Raw genomic sequence first — 23,331 nt, 5'->3', positions numbered from 1 at the left:
CTTCCCTCCATCTATCAAAGCTGGATCCTTCACAATTCATCAGATGAATTTCTATAAGCTACATTGTGTGCATGCCCATGTACAATGCCACACAATCTTGAAAAAGCAAGTAGTAGGACCATATATGACCATGTGCAGCCCTTACACTTCCCTCAAGGTTGATGCTAAGTACCTATGGATCGCTTGAATTTTCTTGATCCTCAACTCCCTTGGTAAGTGATGGCTGGGATAATTGTCCAGGAGCCCAGTATCTGGGAGATAGAAAAGAATCCCAGGTTCCAGATGATCCTGGGAGGAGCTTGTTGCCTGTGCCATGTTCTACACATGCTTGTGGAGTTCTGCTGCAGAAAACTCCAGCTGCTGTATCTGCATTCCTGACTGTGTCTCCATATTTAACAGACTCATGGCCCTCCTCATTTCTGCCTCAGGCTGCCCTGTCCAGGAAAAGACTATGCACACTCCACTGGCCCCTGTTTTATGTCAGAGATGACCATGGCTGCTCCCCATCCACAGGCTCCCCAGAGATGCAGGCTCATCTCCTTGAAGGTCTACTGTCTTCTAATGCTCTCAAGGATGGTGGCCTCTTTTAGAACCTTCATTCCAACAGTTCTGCCACTTGCAGGTACCAGAGAACCCACACAAACCAGATTCATCCAAACTCAGCTCAATATAATTAGATGCAAAAAAATATATATCTGCAATTCAGGGGCCCAAGTGAGCCATTGACATCATCTGTGTCTCTGCCCTTGGCAAATATAGCTCCCACCATGGCCCAGGCCTTTATCATCTCTACCTTCCCATCTATAAAGTCAAAATATAAAACATTTTTCTAATAATTTCTTCAAGAGACTTGGAATTCATTCAGTTTTCACCAATTTGTATCCACACCTCTGTGGCCCTAGAGTTGGTTCTACTGTTGTCCCAAGAGGGTTCAGTTGGCTGAGCCACCAAAGCCAGAGGTGAAGGCACAGGCCCACACCCAGCACATGAGTGCCTTGCTAGGGGATGCACTTCCAGAAGTGTTCACCATCTCGATCAGGATATTGTGTGCCTGGGTGTAGATCATGGGGTACATGGGTGTAGGTTGAGTGGGAAAACAGTCATCAACAAAAATACAAACAAACAAACAATAAACACCCTTGGTAAAAATCCTTGACTGTGACCAGACTTCCCTCCTGCCCTTCCTCCCTAATAAATACAGGGGAAGCTCTTGGGGGAGGAACAGTTACTTACACAGCCTTTGCAGGTAGAGGAGGGCCTCAGGGCTGTAGGAATGAGAATGTGGGCCAGGAAAGGAGAACAAAGTTCCCCTGATGTGGGCATGTGCCCCCTGTTGGAGAGCACCCAACTGGGCTTGGCACAGGTGAGAGCTGAGAACGGGCAGCAGGGAAGGAATGGCTTGGGTCCTCTCAACTTCCCAGGGAAAAACTGGGTCAGCTGGACTCCTGGCTGGGCCACCCCTCACTTCAGTGTCCTCATCCATTCCTGTCTACATGCTGTATGTCCCCACCAACTACATGTACCTTGACCACAGAAGACCAGGCAGAACTTGTTCTTCTGGCCAGGGTTCCTCCACCTCCAGCGACAGCCATCCCTGGCTGTCAAGCCCTTCTTTGGTCCCAGGCAGAACCCTCTGCTAGGTTATCTATGACCTGTGGAGGCCCCAGCAAACAACCAGCATCCAGAGGCCAAGCTGCAGGGCCCCTAAATGCTGACCTCCAATCTCACCCCTTCCAACCTGTCTTGAGAAACTGAGCAGGTCTTTGGTGACCTTTCCTGAAGACAGCAGCAAATGCCCAGGCCACTGTTTTTGTCCTGGGGGAGGAAGGCAAGCAATGACTTGGTCAGTACATGGTCCACCCAGCAGAGGCCAGGAAGAGCACTGGCCAGAGATTTTCTACTTGAGTGAAAGAAAATGATCAAACTCATGACAAGCTCAGCCTGATTCCCAAAGTCCACAGGCCTCACAGGCCACCTTCCGCAGAAGCCAGCTCTTTGAATGTGTTCTATGCTGTAAGTTCAGCAGCAGGACTTAACATCTGGCTAGGCCCCTCTCTTTATGTGAGGCTAGAAGAGGCCATCTCAAAGAACAACCAGAAAGAGGGGCCTGAGCTTTCTTTTGGAACATGGTATAGGTTCACCTTTAAAGATGAATGTCAAAACCAGAAGACAAGTTCAAAGCCCTCAGACATCAAGTGCTTAAACAAAAATGCTTAAATTCCTCTTCAGAAGAGGAAAGAGCAACTTAGCAAAGCTAATGCATAATATGGATGAAAATGCTCATAACCAGGGAAGGTCTGACAATATTCTGCTCTCCTGAGAAGCTGAAGGGTGGAAGGAAAGAGAAAGGGACATGAATGAACAGCAAAACCATCCTTGGTGTCTCCAACAAAGGCACAGTCCAAGTCCCAAATGATAAAGGTGAGTTTATTTAATCCTCTGATGGAAACAAGCAGAAAATAGCATGTGTCACACTGTCCTTCCAGAGGGTGGGATGGTGACTGGAAAATAGGTACAGAGCAAGTTGCAATGTAGAGAGACCCAACCAATGATGTAAGGCATTTTGTATTCACTGATTGCTGCTGCTAACCTGCCCACTTCTGTAAATGCCCCATAATAAGAAGGAAAGAAGATGCACAAGAAAACATCTGAAGAGAAACACATCATCAAAGCAATGTGAGATCAAATTAAAATTTTCAAATTGAGCCCACATTTATGCCATCAGAAAATGTACAATAAGAAAATGAAATTTGAAAACTTCAGCAGAATTCAAAATACCATCTGAAATCCAATAGGAAAATGTAAAAAATAAAAATAAAAAAAAACTTCAAAGAGATTCTAGAGGAAGACTTTACCACTTATAGAATCAAAAGACATTTTCTAAAGTACATAAAAACATCAGCTGGACCCCTAAGTACTTCTAGGTGACCAAAGGCTGGCCAAAGTACTGAAGATAAATTTAAATGATCCACTTATTCCGACACTGTCAGATGATCCCCTATGAAGAAGAAGCTTCAGAAAAGTTGCAGAGATCAATGTCCCCTGAGAGAAAGGGCAGGCACTTAAGGAGAGGAGATGAGAAGGACCGTCACTCATCAGCTAAATGAGGTTTTGCATCTGAGCTTTTTGCAGGTGCTAGGACTGGGCTCCCCTGGAGAACCAGGGCCTCAGATTCACCAGAAAACACCTCCTTTCTGGAGAATTCTTGGGGATATCTAATTTTGTATTTTTTTTATATTTGTTGATGGAAAAGGAAAAGCAAAACATTGTAATGAGAACTTAACACATTAAGAATCAAACCTCCCATCTTCTCTTTCACAGTCTTTGAAAGGACAAGAAAGAGTAAGAGAGGGATTGAGAGACAAGAAAGGAGAGATGAAACAAGAGAGAGATGGAGGTGGGAGAGGAGAGAGAAAGGGGAAGAGAAAGGGGAAAAAGAAGGGAGGGAACAAGGCAGTGAGGAGGGGGGCAGGCAGGCCAAGCAAAGCAAAGAAACAGGCTGGCAGCAAACCATGAGATTATAGCAATTTGAGGGACACTGTCTTGATTATGGCTCAACCCAAAAGCTGGTAGCTGCCTCCTCCTAACATCCAGAGAGTTACCAGAAGCTGCATGGTACAACTGAAGAATCTGGGACCAACTTCCATTGGAGAACTTGGTGCTTGCTAACCAAAGAAAGGAAGAAGAGTTGCAAGTGTCTTAAATTCAACTTAGTCTCTGAAAGAAATGGAATTTATTGGATCCTAAAGGGAAAAATTCAAATATTGGTTTCAGGTATAACTTGCTGTAGGCATCCAATCTAAGTCCATATAAGTCCTTGTTTCTGTGTTGGATTTATAAATTTACAGGTGGACTTTGCATATGTCATGGGAAATTTGTTCACCCAGCTTCTCCAGTCATACCATGCAGCAGGTGGGTAATATCTGCTCAGACCTCACAGTGCGCACACTCAAAAGAAACACTATTTTCCAGTGGTTCCAAGCAAAATCCTGGGATAGCTTTCAATGACTTGTGTTTGGTCACATACCCATCAGGAAAAGGATACTTGGTTATCAAGGTCAATATGATGGTGTGGATTGACATCAATGTGAACCCCAAAACTACAGATAATAAAATAGAGGTTTCCTCAAAGAAAAAGTGAGGAGAAGGTAGAATAAATGCTAAGCAAACAAAAACTCTAGGCGATGAGTGTAAAGGTCCTTGAAAAACAGCATCCAGTGTTCTGGCTCATATTTAAACTACAGTCACTGCTTAAATAAGCATTGTCATGTTTTAGATATAAGGTGTCCCCTAAAAGTTTCTGTGTTAATGCAAGAAATAAAATAATTAAATTCTGAGAGTTGTAAACTAATCAGTGGATTAAAGTCATTTGAGGGATTAATAATTTGAATGAACTAACTGGGTTGTAACTGTAGACAGGTACCATGGGACCACAGAAATTGAGTCACTGGGGGCATGCCCCTGGAGATTGTATCTCTTCTCTTTCCCTTTCTCTCTTTCCTGGCTGCCATGAACTTATCAGTTTTCCTCTGCCCAACCCTCTGCCATGATGCTCCATCCACCTGGGGCCTGGAGCAATGCAGCCACTCAACTGTGGACTGAACCTCTTTAAAAGAAAATGCAAGATTAAAAATTTCTCCTCTGAGTTGTTCTGGTCAGGGATTTTGGTCAAAGAAATCAAAGCTTAACTAACATAGAAATTGATACAAGAAATGGGTTTGCTGTGGTGACTAACCTGACCATGTGGTTCAGAAGCCTTTGGAGTTGTTTTGTGGGAGTAGTTGGAGAGCCAGGAGCTAAAGACTGGGGGAGTCTCAGGCTGTTGTCTGCAGAGCTTGATGGGCAATTCTGGTGGGAGTTCAGAATACCCAGACAACAGAGTTTTCTCAGGATGCAGGTCCATGTCCCATCCTTCTGCATACTCGGTGGGAAACAGTGACCTTGACCATGGCCATCAGTAAATATCTTCAGAAGGGCCCAGCTACTGCACACTTCCACAGGGGAGAGCAACTCAATAAAAAGGAAGCACCTTGGCCCAAGGAGACAAGAGATGAGCCAAGTGTTTTAGTTAGTTTTCTGATGCTTAGAGTTTCAGAGGTCTTAGTTCAGAGAAGGTTGGCTCCATTCCTTAAGGATCAAGGTGAGGATAAAAATCATGGCAGGAGAGGGTAGCAAAGGGAAGAAGACACATCATGGTAACCAGGAAGTAGAGAGAGAGAGACTTCACTTGCCAGATACAAATATATATCCAAAGTCACACCCTAATGCTCACCTCCCCCAGCCACACACCCCCACTTCAGTTGCCACTCAATTAATTCCTTCAGGGGATTAATTCACTGATTGGGTTAAGACTCTTACAACCAAGTCATTTCCCCCTTGAACCATCTTGCATTTTCTCACACGTGAGCTAATGGGGGGCACTTCATATCCAAACCATATCACCAAGGATGCAGGAGGGCAATGCACTGGTGATGGCCTCTGATGGCTTTGACTTCTGGTCAGGGCTACCAGCTTGCCATCCATATTTTGGCATGATGGTAGGAACAAACTTGTCTGCATCACTGAGTGTACCCTGTGCTCACATGTCCCTGGGCCCTACCAGCCTTCCATGCCTAACCTCCCTCTTCTCTTTGTTTGTCATAAAACTTGTCCCCTTCCACAGTGCATCTCCTTCTTTTCTGCCTTAGGTCTTACAGAAATTTTCTCCCTGGCCTGGGAACCTCCACTTATGCTCTTTGCATGTCTGGTTTCTCCCTGTCATTCAGGTCTCTGTTCAAAACTCATGTTCATAGCTGTCTTTCCTAAAAACCTGTCTGCAGTGGCACCCTGGCTGTAGTCCCTGAAACCGCTCAGTTATGCCTTCTTCACAGAACACACAAGCAGGGCATTTCCTGGTTGTTATCTGGGCTGTCATCTTGGTCTTATTGCTGGACCAAACGATCCTGCTAAGCAGGGCTGTATGTCCCATTTGACACTGCTCTCTGGTACCTATGAAGGGGAGAAAGACTGGCCCTTTAGGTCAATGGCTTGCCCTTGATCTTACCTGAATTCCCACCATGCAACCATGGAAACAGAGGCAGAGCACGGATGTGGAGTGCACATGGCACCCTTGGAGAAAATGACAGAGATGGAGTTGGAAACAAATGCAGTTTTCTATATCACTAGAACTATCTGCCTGAGCATTTGATGCTATACTCCATCCAGTTTTAGGAGAGGCAACCTCATTGTTTTGATCAATTCTAATAAGGTATAATTTATGTATTTAAAAAACACTCCAACTACATCTATGCAAAGCCTTAGACCCCATGAGCTTTGACATAGATGCAGGTGAAACTACCACAATTAAGATATACAACACTTTCATCTCCCCCAAACCTCCTGTCACTCTCTGCCTGTCTCTCCAGCAGCTCCTGGCCCTGAGCTGCTAGTATTATTCTTTCTGACACAATGCATCAGTCTTCCATTTCAAGAAAATTAAAATAAATGGAATTGTAGAACATGGATTATTTTGTGTTTGACTTCTTTCTGTCCATGGAATGATTATTGCCACATTTATTATTAGCCTCTTCCTGTGGTGGAGTGATATCATTCTGTTATATGTTTGTTTCATTTTTAATATCTATGTATACAAGTTGTCACTTATTATGGACTTGTTACTGGTATGTGGGTGTCTCTGTTGTCCTAATTCAGCCTGAGCCTTAGGCAGGGTCTGGGAACCTAGGAAGGGAGCTACAGAGTTCCATTCTCTTCTGGTGGTGCCCAGACTCTGTCTCATTTTATGTGGAGTCTCACCCCTGTGATTTCCTAGATCTCCTGAGGAAATTTTTTATTCTGTGCTCCAATCAGCAGCAAAGAATCATTGCATGTGTCCTGGGAATCCAAGAGACGCCCCCTCTCTCTTAAAAATATCAGAAGATTGTGCTTCTACTGCTCCTGCAGGAGCAATGGGCTTGTCCATATCCTGAGGGTGGAGGGCTTATTTCTGCTCCCCTGATGATGTCATGCTTTGGTTTAGTTGGATGAACTTCTGGGGAGCAGGGAAGGCATAGTGTCCCATCCCAAGAAACCACAGGTCCCAATATGTATGCCAGGCCACCCTAGTGAGAACTTCTCTGGCTTCAGTCTTTCCCCCAAGCACCTGTCCAAGGTTCAGTGAAGGACTTCCATGTGCATCTGATCCCCTCTGTGTCTGGAGACTGCAGCTTCTCCAGACTGGCCTGCCCACTCACACATAGTCCTTGGCTGCTCCTGAACACCTTTACTGTCTACCCCTGGCCACCTGCAGGACAGCCACCTCTTTATCCCACATTCTGACACAGGTAAAAGCATCTGGTTGTCCTGTCTCTCTGTGAAGGTTCCCATTCTTTCTTGGGAATCAGTTTACTAAGTGGCTTCAAAACCTCAGCTCTCTGATGGATACTAAAACTTTTCTGATTTTGTAGATGACCTGGCCTTTCCTGGTATTAAGTGAGGTGTTCTTAGCCCATGCCTAAATCCTAAGTAGAGGGAAAGGCTCATTCTTAGCATTTTCCCCCAATTCTTCACATTTCTATTTTTCTATTCTGGGTTCCTCTTATCACTGAAACCAGATATGTCACCCGGTTCTAATGGCAAGACTTGGGCATGTACATAAGCATGAGACTGACTCCAGAAAGATGACAATTGCCAAGTAGGCACTTGAGCCCAAAATACTGAGCTTTAAATTTGTAAATATATCAATTTAAAAACATCACCTAAGATATATAATACCCTTTGGTGAGATATTACTTTATTCCAAGATTTGAGATGTCCACATCTTCAAAAGATATAGAGCTGAGACTCTATGTGAGATTTCTTACATATAAAGAGCCTTAAGAATCATATGAAAAAAATAACAAAGATTATGAAAAGATGATTCATCAAGGAACAAGTACCAATATGCAATATTGAGCAAAAATGTCTCAACTTCACCAGTAAAAATTGCATGTACAGTGTGGTCCTCCCTCTGTCTCCCCAGGGACCTGCAGACACCAAAATCAAGGGTGCTCAAGTCCCATATACAAAGAAGTATGACATTTGCCTAGAACCTGTGTGTGTCCTACTGTTACTTGAATCATCTCTAGATCATTGCCTGATACAATGCAAATACTGTGTAAATGGCTGTTGTTCAGGGAACAGTGAGAGAAATGAAGGTCTGTACATGCTCAGCACAGATGGAGTTTTTAGAAATACTTGTAAACTAAGGTCATCTGAATTCTCAGATGTAGAATTCATGGATACAGAGGGCCAAGTGTACACAACAAGATATCAACTACATTGACAAAAATGTCTAAACATGTATTTCTGTAGGTATACAGCTAATGTATGATATTATCTAATATAGTAATAGTTATGAGAAGACAGAAAATTGTGCTAGATGCCAGGAAATATCAGAGCCATTTGCAAGGCCACATTCACAGTGTTGTGCGTTAAGAATGTTAAAACTGGCATTTCAACCTTGACCCATCTTTCTCACATCTTAATGTGTACACTGCAGAATTTATCATGAATTGCAAACAATGTTTTAGTTCAAATATGTTCACTCATCCACTGTTTAAGATAATGAAATGCTGAGCAGACTGAATATAATAACACAGGATTGGTTCCATTGTAACTTGTAAATGAGAAACCTGTGAGGTAAATATCAAAAGCCAACAGTTGGCTGGGGATGTAGCTCAGTTGGTAGAGTGCCTTGCATACACAAGGCCCTGGGTCCAATCCCCAGCACCACAAAAACAAAACCAAACAAAAGGACCATTAAATTCTGCTGGTCTCACTCAGTGAGGTAAATAAACTGTAATTTCAGTGTCAATACTTACAAAAAATATTTCACATATAAAATTTCAGAATGAGGGTTTCTTTTCAAAGAACAGGGAATATCTGGAATTCTCTATTCCAGAATCAAACAACAATAATAGTAATTATAATGAAAATTCATCAAAAATAAATAGTCATCATAATTAGTAAAATCATAAATCCAGTTGCAGCTGGTATATTGTTCCCTTCAGACTGGCCACCACTTTCCAGGTCTCTGGGGTGCCCCCATCATTCATTCCACTATGTCCATTTTTTATAATTTTACTTTACCTGTCTGAATCCCATTAGTACTTACACTATGAGCCTGGGATTAAAAGACAACAGCACCTCATGCAGTGGAATGCTAGTCACCCATTAACCAGATGAAAAGAGGGCCCCATGTCACTGCAAATGTGATTCCTTCACTGCATATCTCTGCATTAGATTTTTATGCTGCATCACAAATGATCATCTGTGACACAAGATCATTCTCTCACACAGGCACAGGATAACAGGGCTCTCTGCTCAAGGTCTCAAAGACAATAGGTGTCAGCCAGGTCTGGAGTCTCATTTAAGACTGGAGCTCTTCCAATTTCATGTCTGTAGGTGGAATCCCTTTTTGTGGATGAAGAACTCATGCTGAGTTGTTACATCAAGGCAAGCAAGGAAGTGTCCATTGCTGTGTCTACCCTCTGAGCACAGGAAAGTCCTTAGTCTCCTTGTAAGGGCTTACCTGATTAGGGAAGGACACCATGGATGCCTCGCATTTGATTGCCTCAAAGTCAATTGATTAGAGACTTTAATTATGCCTGCAAAATTCCTTTATCTTTGTCATATAGGTAAACATATCTGTAGATCTCACTCACAAGCAAATGAGCTTATCTTCCAAGGAGTAAGGTTCTTCCAGGCCAACTTAGAAGGTTAGTGGTCCCAACAGTGCTAAATGCATTTTTTTTTGCTAAGAACAAATGACTAAAAAAATTGCACCAAAATTTTAACCACAGTTTATTCTGACTATCAAAATGATGTATCCATTTTCTCTCTTCTTTGTAGACATCAGTATTTTCCAGATATTTTATGGGAAATGAACTTGTATAATAAGGAGGGGAAAAAGACCCCAGCAGGTGACAGAATCCTGTTTATATAATTTGAGCTCCCAAAACTAGTGAAGCCTGAAACCCTGAATGTGTGCAAGGTCTGATAAATTTTCCCTTGGAAAACAGAATAATAACAAATTTCAAAGCTTTTTTTCTTTTTTTTCTCTCCTCTTGCATATATAAAGAGCAATAACCTTGGAAATCAAGCCAGTGGATTGGCTGGAGCTTCTGAATTTGATCCCCAGTATAATAAAGATGCTACAAGCAGACCAACAGATAATATTCTAATACCTCAGCTGATCAGAGAGATTGTCAGCATTAATTTAAAGAAGAATGAGCCTCAACTTACCTGCCCATATAGCCTGAAGGCCAGAGTTCTTTTACTGTCTCATCTTGCTAGAATGAAAATTCCTGAGACCCTTGAAGAAGATCAGCAATTTATGCTGAAAAAATGGCCTTCTTTGCTTCAAGAAATGGTACTATCTACTATTCAGTCAAAGAATGAAAAATTAAAGGAAGACTTAGAAAGGGAGCAACAATAGTTGGATGAACAGCAACAAATAATGGAATCTCTTAATGCATTTTACAATGAATTGAAAAATCAGTTTGTGACATTTTCTGAAACAAGAATCTTTAGTGAGCTGAAAACTAAAATGCTCAATATAAAAGCATTCAAGGAGAAACTCTTGAGTACCTTGGGTGAATTTCTAGAAGACCATTTTCCTCTGCCTGATGGGAATGTTAAAAAGAAAAAGAAAAACATTCAAGAATCAACCAAACAGCTGATAACACCACATGAAATACTAGAAATTTTTATAAATAGATTACTTGATGTTCTACATGATCCATATGTCAAAATCAGTGATTCCTTTTGGCTACCTTATATTGAGCTGCATAATGGAATTGCTTTGAGACATCCAGAAGATCCAACCAGATTGAGATTAGAAGCCTTCCATCAATAAGAAGATGTTCTTTTTTCATAACAGGAAAGAATCTTGTCATCTAAGGAAAATGGAAACAGGACTATTTGAATAAAAGAATATTATTTGCAAATCAAAATAATAATCCATCTTTCTTTTATCCTTAAGTGACATGTATTGCCATTTCTTTATTTTAAAAATGGCCCTTTCTTATTCATTCAGTGCTATGGTATTTTAAACTGTACAAAGAAAGCAAGTAAAAAATATTGTAGATTTATAAAGCATTAATGTACTTTGCCTCATTCGATGTTCTTTGGAAAATTCTTTGTTAATTTAGGATATTCCTAATGTAGTAATAATAATTTTCTTTTCAATTTTATGGCAGTATATTTTATGCATGTTAAGTTTTATTTGTATTTAAGAATTATATTTAGGAATTATAATGGAAAGGTCATTTAATTTGAAGATGTTTATAAAATTGAAGTAATATCCCAAGGAGAAAGTGACATAATTAAAAATACTAGCAAATCTAAAAAAAAAATTTGGATCCATTTTTTCATGAGCACTCATCATATATGATATATGGACATATGTACATTCAAACATATGACACAAAACACAAGTGTGCACACATAATATAATACAACACATAGCATAATAGTAAAGGCCTTATAACTTTTTACAGGTGAAATCTCCATTGCAATGTTTAAAAACTCTATAGTCAAAAAAATAGAACTGATCAGCAAAACATTAACCTAGGTCTGTATGAGCTCAAAAAACAAAATAGAACTTCATGATATGGGAAAGGGCAATAATAAAATAGATATTGAAAAAAGCATCCTGGTTCTGTCGCAGATGTAAGGGTAGCCAAACTGGAGTTCTGGATATCAGCTGTTATGGATTTGAGCCAAATCACTTCTTTTTGGTCTGTAGAAATCACTTTAGTTAATCTTTCTGGAATCCAAATTGGCTGCTGTTCTCCCTGTGGAAACACACAAATAAGACCCCTGACTCCAGGCAATCACTGGGTCAGGACCATAGTTAATCTCTCTGGAATCCAAATTGGCTGCTGTTCTCCCTGTGGAAACACACAAACAGACCCCCAACTCTAGATAATTACTGGGTCAGAGCCTTTCAATTGTCCTGTTAGAATATCCTTCCAAAGTACCTTGGGCTTATGTACATTTTTTGGACACATAGGTGACATTACCATCTGTTGGCTTTGCCAGCCCTTTGCTCCAGAGCTGCAATCAGGCCTTCTCTGGAAAGCTGGCATTTCCTGGGACTGGGGAAACTTGCTTGTGTTTATTTTTAAATTTGATCTACTTTCCATACCTAAAGCAGGCAAGAATGGACAGAGGCAGGCTGCCTTTGCTGACTCAGGGAGAACACAAGGAGAGGTCAGTGACCTGATGGCACTGGTGATTCTGAAATCTGGTGAAGTGCAGCAAGGTGAAGCCCAGCAGCAGCCTGTAGAACATGACCAGGGAGATCAGAGCACTGTTCCAGTGAAAATGAGCTGAGAGAGACCTTTAGAAAAGCTCCTTTATTTTGATGGAATCTGATACAGTAATTGGATTTTTTGCAAAAAAATTGTTGTGAATAAAGCATCTTTATGACAATCTCCCAAACTCAGAAATTTGCAGCCAAAAAATATTTACCAATCTGTAGGTTAAGTAATGGAGTTTGGGAAGGAGGTGGGGGTTGAGGGCAGAGAGAGAGAGAGAGAGAGAGAGAGAGAGAGAGAGAGAGAGAAACAGCTCACTGATTGTTTACAGTGCTGTCTGCCGTTCGTATACCATTTGCTATCACAGATTTTTGATCAATAAAAACTGCTTTAAGCATTGCTCTCACCTCTGCTGAGGTGAGTATGTATTTGTCTTGAATGTACAAATAATCTCATTTTTAGCTACTCCAGCACCAAAAGGTAGAAGCTAGGACTGCACAGAAAACTCTCATGGTCACCCAGTGTGATGTCCTGTTCTAATATTGGGCACCAAGACTACCTTTCCCGGACTTGAAAAATGTGGTCTGTGTTGCCCACTGGCTGGTCTTCCCCCAGAGGAAAATATTAAGTTCTTGTTTCCCAGGTGCCCCTTTGTTTGTACTTACATTTTTCTCTTGATTGACAAAATAGAGGAGATTGTTAACAAACCTTTTTCATAGATGACTAAAAATTACTTGTTACAATTTTGACAGTGGAAAGTAAAAACACTTTAAAAAATTTATTCTGCACAAGGGAAATTTTTTTAACCACTGTCATGCTGCATTATGTCTTTGAGCTATTTTCTGTTTTAATTGGAAGGCCTTGGAGGATGCACATGCCAGAAGCTAGGGGGGTCTGCCGGACACTAGCGGGGGCAAGTAACTCATCATGCCATGCAGGTCCCGGCCCTGATTCTGTTGCAGAAGGAAGGAGGTTCTCTGGCATTCTGTGTTCATGGGTGATGCTGCAGCTACCAATTATGCTAATTCCTGCTTCCTTGCAGATAGACCTGTGTTTATTTTGTGCCTCACTAGCTGCCCAAAAAGGCACTTTAGAAATAATTCCCATATTTAAAGGCAGACTGTGTTCTGGTGTCTCACTGTGAGCTGCCCCAGCAGGAAACCCATCAGGGTTGTGGAGAGAGTGCTGGCTTTGGAGAGGTGGGCTGGGGGGCTATCCTGTCAACTCACAACTCCTGTCTCTGCCCCCCTCACCTGTGCCTGATCTCACATCACCTGGAGGCTCTCCCAGCTCAAGCCCTTCCGGAGGAACCTAACTTGCTTACCCCCAATTCCTCATGGATTGTGGGAATGTCTCCTATATGGTGGTTAGGGTCAGTGATGATTTCACTGCTTCCTGATAGAAGTTGGAGAAAACATCCATCAAACTGAAAATTCTAACATCTCCATTGACTCACCATCTCCATGGCTTTGACAAGCCTTCTTGCTTAGCCATCAGGATGGAAAGCAGACAAGGTTTCAGAGGCAGATAACTGTGTTCCTGATCTTACTTTAGGGTGTGCTTTCTATATTAGAGTCCAGATTGGGTTTTATTTAATTTAGTAGAAAAATAGAGGGGATTTAGAATGGATGTTAATTTAAATAAAAAGGGAGTGTTAGTAAATCAAAAATCGTTGAATTTCTACTGACTTTGTCCCTTCTAACTATTCTCCCTGCTCAGCCATCTTTTATAGTTCAGTGTATTTAAGTCTAAGAAGCTCTTGGGCACTCTCCCCCATGTCCATGCAAACACACTCACCACTCAGGTACCCCATTGCCTGCCTTCACAGGCTCCATCTCCATTTCCTCAAGAAAAATGTAGTACAGGAAGAGCCTGTGTGCTTGAGATTTCCTTGAAAGAGACCACAGTACCCCTGAAGCCCTTTGAAGGTCATACATGCAGACCACCTGAGGCATGACTCAGCACCAAGCACCAGCCCTTTCAGAGCCCTCCCACCTTGAACCATGAAAACACCCTCCATGGGTGATATGTTCCAGTAGGTAGTTCAGGAGGTAGTACTTGCTACCTCCTCATCATCATCTCTGGGTGGAGCCTTGTGCTGACCTCTGGGGCAAATCAACTAGATCCTTCCCTAAAGGAACTAAGAGAATGAGAAAATCACCAACAAATCATGGTCAGAACTCACCCTTCTTTGGGGTGGGGTGGGGTAGGATGAGCAAAGCTGGGAAGGCTTTCTACATTATGTGGAGCAGATGTGATTGGTAACTGTTAACATTAAGCAGAAGTTATGAGTGGGAATAGTGTGTGAATGAGTTTCAAGGAAAGCTCAATGCTTCTGTGGAGAATAAAATATCACACGCATCCAGATGTTTCTTCTACCACTACCACTCATTAACTGGGTACATTAGTCCATTTTTCATAACTATAACATTATGCCTGAAGCCAACTACATATGAAGAAAAAAAAGTTTGGGGGGCTCATTTAAATATGATCAATTGATCTTTGATAAGGAAGCAAAGGCAATGCAATGGGGAGAAGAGATTCATCTTTTCACCAAATAGTGTGGGCACATCTAGACTTCCACATACAAATAAAAAATAGAAAAGAATCTAAACACACACTTTGCACTCTTCAAGCACATTAAATCAAGACAATGTAGACCTAAATGTGAACTTGAAACTCCTAGAAGATAACATAGGAGAAAATTCTAGATGGCTTTTGGATGTGGTGATAATGTTTTGGATTTAACACCCAAGAATGACCAATAAAATACACAACTGGTGAGTTGGATTTCATTAAAATTAACCTGCCTTTTGGAAAACATTGCCAATAAAATATGAATACAGGCCATGGACTGGGTGGAAGTAATTGCAAAAGATATACTTCATAGAGACCTGTTATCAAAATATGAGAAGAACTCTTAAAATCAACAATAAGAAAAGAAACAGCCTGTTTTAAAAATGAAGAGTGTAGCAGATAGCCAATGAGCATGTAAATGGATATTCCATGTCCCATGGCAACAGGGAATCTCAAGGCACAGCACCATCAAGAAGCACTGCACACCAATTGGAACAGCCTAGATTCACAGCACCAGTAAGAGCAGAAGCTGGTGAGAAGGTGGAGTGGTGGGAGCGCTCAGCCAATCCTGGTGGGAGAGCCAAATGTGCAATCACTTTGGAAGACAGTTTGATGACTTTTTATGCAAATAACTATGCTCTAACCACAAAAGCCAGCTGTTTTGCTCATTGGTATTTATGCACATTGGTTGAACACTTGTGTTTTCACAAAACCTACACACAGTTGTTTGCAGAAACATTATCCATAGTTACCAAGGTTTAGAAGCAACCAAATGTCCTCCAGTAGATGATAAATAAGTGGTGTTGTATCCAGAAAATAGAATGTTATTCAATATAAAATAGATATGAGTTAATGGGTCACCAAGTCATGAACAGACATGTGGAAAACTTCAATGCATATTACTAAGTGAACGTTGTCAATCAGAAATGGAGCCTCACTGTAACCACAGCAACATAGCGAGACCCTGTCTCCAAACAAAAATAAAAAGAAACTAGGGATATAGCTCAGTGGTAGAGTACCCCAGGTTCAGTCCCCAGAACCACAAAAAAAGAAATAATACATTTAAAAAACCCAAAACAGGATCACTGCCAGTATTGGGGATGAATATGGCCCACATCTTGACAGTACAGATGTCAAAATACTTGTGCATCATGCTAGAGCTGCACTTCACCTCAACTCCAGGTCTTTTCTCAGAGATATTTTTCTACCACCCTATTTAAAATAACAGGATCCTCCATAGTATCCTTATTCTGCTTTATTTATTTATAGCACTTATTACAACAAAAACCTCCATCCCACTTTCCCTGGATTATCTGTTTATCGATATTTGCCTTCCCTAATATAGGTTCCCCCAGAGCATAAACCATGTCCTTGTGCCTGGTAGCTGTTCAAAATCTGTTTAGTGAGTGAGCACACAGGTGTATAGATTTAATCATGCTGCTGCTGCTGCTGCTGCTGCTGCTGCTGCTGGTAATGATGGTGATGATGATGGTGGTGGTGGTGGTGATTATGAGGAAGATGAATGTGACATGACAATGACATGATGGTGATGATGATGGTGATGTATCACGACCCCTTGCCCGCAAGGAAGACGCAACTCAGGAATCTTCTTTCAGCAGTTTATTCAGGCCCTTGATATTTTCTTCTTCTCCTCTCGGATGCCCCTCCCAGCCTTAATAAAGCATCTCAAGCCCCAATGCGAAGCTGCCACGTGGAACTTTCTCATAGGGTGTTGAAAAACCATGCGCCAACCCTCCCAAATAAGGAGTTGTTTGTCACAGACCACAGCGGAGCCAGCGCCATCTTGTAATGGTGACCATAATCTGCAGAAGCGGCTCACCACAGTTCCCCCTTTCTGTTTTCTGAAAACAATACAGGTGAGAGTAGAGGTCCTATCCCACTGTGCAGAAGTGGCTGCATAGTATGGCTCAGTCCTAAGGAGGGCCCTTCCCCAGATCTGAGGCCATATCAGCCAACGCCTTTTTTCATGGGGCCGGGCGTGGACATCAAACCCGCATGCAATAGGACATGCTCTCCTTGAGGTCCACTTCAAGGATCACTCAAGTGCAGTGCCTTGCCTCGCATCCTGTATCGTGACGATGGTGTACGAAGGGGGATAGCTGAGGCTGAACTGTGGCTGTTTTCAACGACAAACAAGTTGACAACACCCTGAAAGAAAGGCACGGACTTCAAGGCGATAGAAAAGCACTAGTGTGGAAACCCATCTGCGTGCAATGGCAGCAAGACTGGCAGAGTGCAAGGGCTTTCCAACACTAAGAGAATAACGAGGAAAGACATGCCGATCCCAGTGCAATGTTATAATAACTTGGGGTGCAAAGACCATGTCAAAGATTTACTGTTTAAGATGCGCAAGCCAGACTTGAGGTGAATTGCCATTTTCTAAAGCTGCAAGAGCTTGGATGATCATAGCCTTATCGTGAGCACTGCGGGCCTTCAGGTGACAGAGAAACCACAAGCAGAGAAACATACCGAAGCAACACATTGCACCAAAAATGCCTACCCCCACCCACTCTTTAAAAAAGGAAAAGGCAGAAGATATCCAATCGGCGAATTGACCCAAAGTCATGGGATCAACACGGGTACTATTCAAGACAGCTATCTGGGTTAGTTGAGACTGGATCATGTCTTCCGCTTCCATGGACCAATTTCCGGCCAAATATTCACCAATGATGCGGGAAGCATTCCTGGAATCATTAAATCTGACAGAGGTTATGCATAAATGTGCATGTTGGTCAACACAACCCAAAAGCACCAAGTCAGCCAATTCTTCTACCTGAGCTTGGAGTAAATCTATTCTTTGGTTGGCAGCTAAAATCCCTGACAAAATATGTTGATTAATTGTATTTTGGGATTCAAGTATAGTGGAAGTTTGTTGGACAACTTGATTAATGGTGGCAGCAGTTTGTACTTGATTGGCCATAGCCACTCCGGCCGTAACCGCTGCAGCAGAAGATACCACCACAGCTGTCACTATAGCTGCTGTGATTCCAAAATCTCTGCGGACTCTAAGTAGCTCAACAATAGGGAATTTATCAGGATCTGCAGTGACCGGGATTGGGACAAAAGTTGGAATTTTCATAACCACTGCTACAGTCCAGGAACCATTCCAACACTCAGATAAGAGACAGGTAGTATGAGAACAATCCAGCATCCCCGACGAGGTGGCATTAGCCAAAAGGAATAAGAACGGGGATTGGACACAGACCATTGCAGGGGGCAATGTGGCATTATACAACAGAGAGTTGAATGAAACAGATGTAAGTCTATTACCTCGTTCACTTTTCCTAACAGTACCAGAAACATTAGCCAGCCAACTTTTGGCTCCTAGCAACTGAGCCAGTGCAGAAATATCGGCTGAAGCCCCCTTTTCATTGGAAATCAGCCATTGAAACCAGGACCAACCTACTCCTGGAGAGGAGTTGGCACTGTTGTTAAAGTTATAAACATACCTCTTAAGAGAGGGGGAAAGGGAGAAACCTTTAGCAACTTGATATTTCTCCCAAGAATGATCCTGACAAGGCATAAATGTTGGGGGGAAACCAAGATTAGGGGAACAGTAAGGAGAGGCCTTGAAATGAGTGGCATTATAAATACTACTAGAAGAAGGAGGCACTGGGATTAGTACCTCGGAGATAATAGCCAAGGTAGTTATGTTAAGAGCAGAGCTGCTGTTTGCGGGGGTCCCTGAGCCTGATTGCTTCCCCGAAACTACCTTGCTCAATACAGCACTGATAATGCTCCCTGAGACCTGACTGGACCGCAATGGGTCCTCCCAATTAGTCAAATTTTTGGTCTTAAGGCTAATGCAATTAGCGTTTCTAAGGCTGAAACAAAAAACTCCTGTGAGATTAACTTGAGATTGATTAAAAATGCTCTCCATGTCCCCTCTAGGAGAGGCACAGGGAGCAGACATCTCACATGAGGTAGAAAAAAGAGTGGGGAGGACACTAGAATTACCATGAACCGGCATCGGCATTGGCCATGCCCGTGCCACTGCCCACCACTGCATTGGTGTTGCCTGTGCCATCGGCACCAGCACCAGAGCCAGAGCACTTAGCAGAATGAAGATCCTCATCACGGGATTGCTGTGGTATCTCTTGTTGCTGGTCACTTGATGTCAATACTCTTCTTGTCAGGCATTCAGGGACCCACAACGGTTCCATGTGATCCTGGGGAAAAACATACAGATCCTCGCGCCCATGTCAGCACGGGGTTGGGGCCATTCCATTGGCCCGTAAGAACATCCTTCCACTTAACATAGCCAATCTCAGAGGGCTGAAGGGACACATGTCTATCAGCCGCAGAGCGACCATGAATATCCAAATTCAAAAAATTAATGGTAAAGAGAGCTAAGGACAGGCGTCCTTTAGGAGTGTGTTCAGCTCCTATTCCCCCTTTTTGTTTTTGTAAAGTTTCCTTTAAGGTGCGATGAGCACGCTCAACAATGCCTTGTCCTTGAGGATTGTAAGGCAGACCATGAGTAAGTTGCACTCCCATAGTAGAACAAAAAGATGTAAATTGTCTGCCAGTATAAGCAGGTCCATTATCAGTCTTAAGGGATGCAGGTGCACCCCATGCTGCCCATGCCTCTAAGCAGTGAGTAATGACATTACGTGCCTTTTCTCCCGATAAAGCAGAAGCATGGATAATTCCAGAGCACATATCAACGGAAACATGCTCATACTTGAGGTTCCTGGGATAGCGGACCAGGAAGAGAGGTGTGAGCCCGGATGTGCATTGGATAAAAAGAAGCAGTGCGGCTACAGATAAGCTGTTGAAGCTGATTAAAGTAAGCAGATACATTATGGGCATCACTAATAGCTCCCACGGCCTCCAAGACTTTTAGTGCTTGTACCACATAGATGGAGTCCAAAATGAGATTAAAAGGAAAAGAACACTGTTTAAAGACTTCAATAACAATTTGTAGTTCTACCCATTGTGGATTTCCAGGAGCAAATTGATGCTGGATAGGGGGAGAGTCATTAATTACATAGGCTCCCATTCCAGACTTGGAACCATCAGTAAAAATGTTAACAGCCCCCGGAATTGGACTGGATGAAGTTACCTTAGGGAAAATGATGGGATGTTCTTTAACAAAATGGAGTAATGGATGAGAAGGGTAGTGATTATCAATACCTCCTTGAAACGAGCAACACAGAATAGCCCAGTTGTCTAGAGTAGCACATAAAACATTAAGTTGAGCTTTAGTGTAGGGTATGATAAGAGAAGAAGGTGATTGTCCGAAAAATTGAATGCTTTGTTGAATCCCTTTAAGTGCCAATGCTGCAACAGCATCAGGATAATATTCTAAGGATTTTCCTGGGGATACATGTGGGTGGATCCATAGTAAAGGCCCATCTTGCCACAGTACTCCAGTAGGCTGCCACATAGTGGCAAGCACACATAACTGGAAAGGTTTATCACTCTGGAGCCTGCATAGAGTAGCATGCTGTATAGCTTCTTCTACTGTTATAAGGGCCGCTCTAGCCTCTTTGGTGAGGCTACAAGGGGAAACAAGAGCTGGATCACCCTTAAGAGTAGCATACAAAGGCTGTAGCACAATATTAGGAATATGTAAATATCCTCTTATCCAATTAATATCTCCCAGCAGTTTCTGAAAATCATTTAGAGTTTGGAGATCTTGAGTCCTGATGGTGATTTTTTGCGGTTTTAGTTTTTCATACCCAATTGTTGCTCCCAAATACTTAATAGAATCCCCCGTTTGAACCTTTTCAGGTGCAATGTGCAGTCCATATTGAGCTAATAGCATCACTAGTTCTTTATAAGCCTCATTAACTGTCTGTTCTAATTTTGCGGCCAATAACACATCATCCATATAATGAATGATCTTGGTGGAGGAATACTTATGTCTGAGAGGTGCGAGTGCCTTCCCCACATACATCTGGCACATCGTGGGACTATTAGCCATTCCCTGCGGCAACACTACCCACTCAAACCTTTGATCTGGTTCCTCGTGGTTACACGAGGGAAGGGTAAAGGCAAAACCTTGTGAATCTTTAGGATGCAAAGGAATAGAAAAGAAACAGTCTTTAATGTCAATAACAATAATATGCCAGCCTTGAGGAACAGAAGAGAGCAGAGGCAGCCCTCTTTGAATGGGCCCCATAAGTTGCATTTGAGCATTAACTGCTCGTAGATCATGCAGTAGGCGCCATTTCCCTGATTTTTTCTTAATGACAAATATGGGAGTATTCCATGGAGAAGTAGAAGGTTGGATGTGACCCAAGTCAAGTTGTTCCTTGACTAGATCATGGGCTGCTGCCAATTTAGCCGAGGGAAGAGGCCACTGAGGCACCCAAACAGGCTCCTCGGTGAGCCATGTTATGGGTATTTGAGCCCCAGTGGCCCCTAGGAAAAACCCAGACCAAACCTGTTAAGATTTTGATGACCTTGCACAGGATGCCTACACCCCTGTAGGCGTTTTCCTAGTCCTAGACCTGGCCTATACCCCATATTTTGCATGATTTGTTGAGACACTGGGGAATAGTCATTACTAAGAGTGAACCCCATGTCTTTCATCAGATCACGGCCCCATAAAGAAATAGGTAAATCAAGTACATAAGGCTGAAAGGTACCATTGTGTCCTTCCGGGTCCTTCCAAGATAGATGTCTACAGCTGATTTGAGGGGCTTGGGCATATCCAAGTCCTCTTAGGGATTGATCAGAAGTCTGCACTGGCCATCCCTTAGACGAGTCCTTAAGGGCTATGATACTACGATCTGCTCCTGTATCCAACAATCCCACAATAGATTTACCTTCTACGCTTAATTCCAAAGTGGGGAGATTGCTCATATCCAGTGACAAATAGGCACAATTCCCTCTCGTGGTACCAATCTCATTTCCCGTCCGTGACCTTGAGTCAGCAGGGAAGTAGTTATGCAAGCTAGGCAAAATTAGCAATTGAGCAATCCGATCCCCTGGGGAGATAGGCACAATGCCCCTTGGAGCTTCCACCATAACTTTTACTGCCCCTACAGTATCAGGGCTTATGACTCCGGGGAAAACATGAAGACCTTGTAGGATAGAGGATGCACGTCCAATTAGCAAACCTACAGTGCCAGGTGGTAAAGGCCCTTTGAACTCAGTTTCCACCAATTGGACTCCCATCTTAGGTGTTAATACGAGTCTGGAGGTGGAACAGAGGTCCAATCCTGCGGCGCCTGTAGTGGCTCTCTGCGTCTCGTGGGATGGCGCAGAGAAGGCCATGTCTCGGGTTCAGGTGTGACATTCTCCACTGCCCCATATATTTGTGGGCCCTGGGGTCCAGGGCCCCTTTGGTCGTTTTTTGGCCCAGCTGAAATAGGCTGTCCATAGATGTCCCTCACTGATCTACACTCTTTTGCCCAATGCTTCCCCTTTTCGCATTTTGGACACAGCCCCGGTTGACGAGGGCCATTGGAAGGGCCACCGTGAGGAGGTCCAGTAAAATTGTCTTTTTTGGGACAGTCATGTTTGAAATGGCCGGATTGACCACAATGGAAGCATGTTCAGGCACCAGGACCGCCCCCTTTTGCAATCCGAAGGACAGCAGCTGCAAGACCTGCATTAGTTAAAGGTCCTCCAATCTCTCTACACACTTTCATCCATGCTTCTATGCCCTTGTTTTTATAAGGAGTGATTGCTGCTTTACATTCCTTGGTGCATTGCTCAAAGACCAATTGCTTGATAAGGGGCATGGCTCTATCAGGATCCCCAAAAATCTTTCCAGCGGCATCCACCATCCTTGCTACAAAATCTGAAAAGGGTTCTGTAGGGCCTTGTAGAATCTTGGTCAAATTACCAGACACCTCTCTTCTATTTGGAAGTGATTTCCATGCCCAAATGCAAATGTTGTTAATTTGATCATATGCCTCAAGAGGGAATCTTGTCTGTTGATTAGCAAATCTACCTTGTCCCAAAAGCATATCCTTGTCCCAATGGGGGTGTCCCGCCGCATGGTTTTGGGCGGCCTGCTCTACCTCGCCCTCTAGCACAAAGGCTCTCCAGTCCAAATATTTACCTGGAGAAACACAAGCCCGAACAAGGCTAGCCCAATCAGAGGGAGTCATACAGTATCTAGACAGACTCTCCACCTGAGTTAGTGTGAAGGCGGCATCCACCCCATAAGTGCGCACAGACTCCGCCAGGGTCTTCACAATTTTGAAATCTAAGGGCTCATGGAATCTTCCCCTATTGTCATCCTGGAAAACTGGATAAGCAAGACCCATCTCAGCGTTAACAGCCCTCCATGTTTGGGCATGGAAAGCTCTCCCTGAAACACCCCCACCGTACGGCGGTGGATCCGGAGGATCATTTTTCTTGAGCCCCTGTTTATTTTTGTTCCCTTCTCCTATAGCTAAACTCCCTAGCTGACGAGACAGCCTCCCAAGCTCTTCCTCCTCATCCTCCTCTTCCTCTGACCCACTTTCGTATGGGGGTGTGCGCAGCGTACTGA

General features: G+C 43.0%; 1 pseudogene; it reads left to right on the top strand.

The window, feature by feature from the left end:
• The first annotated feature begins 10,312 nt into the window (after positions 1 to 10,312).
• On the top strand, positions 10,313 to 10,873 carry LOC143386554 (centromere protein K pseudogene; annotated as a pseudogene).
• Positions 10,874 to 23,331: the final 12,458 nt, after the last annotated feature.

Source organism: Callospermophilus lateralis, unplaced genomic scaffold (assembly GCF_048772815.1).
Source record: "Callospermophilus lateralis isolate mCalLat2 unplaced genomic scaffold, mCalLat2.hap1 Scaffold_378, whole genome shotgun sequence".
NCBI classification, from domain to species: Eukaryota; Metazoa; Chordata; class Mammalia; order Rodentia; family Sciuridae; genus Callospermophilus; species Callospermophilus lateralis.
This window is presented reverse-complemented; position numbering and strand designations above follow the sequence as displayed.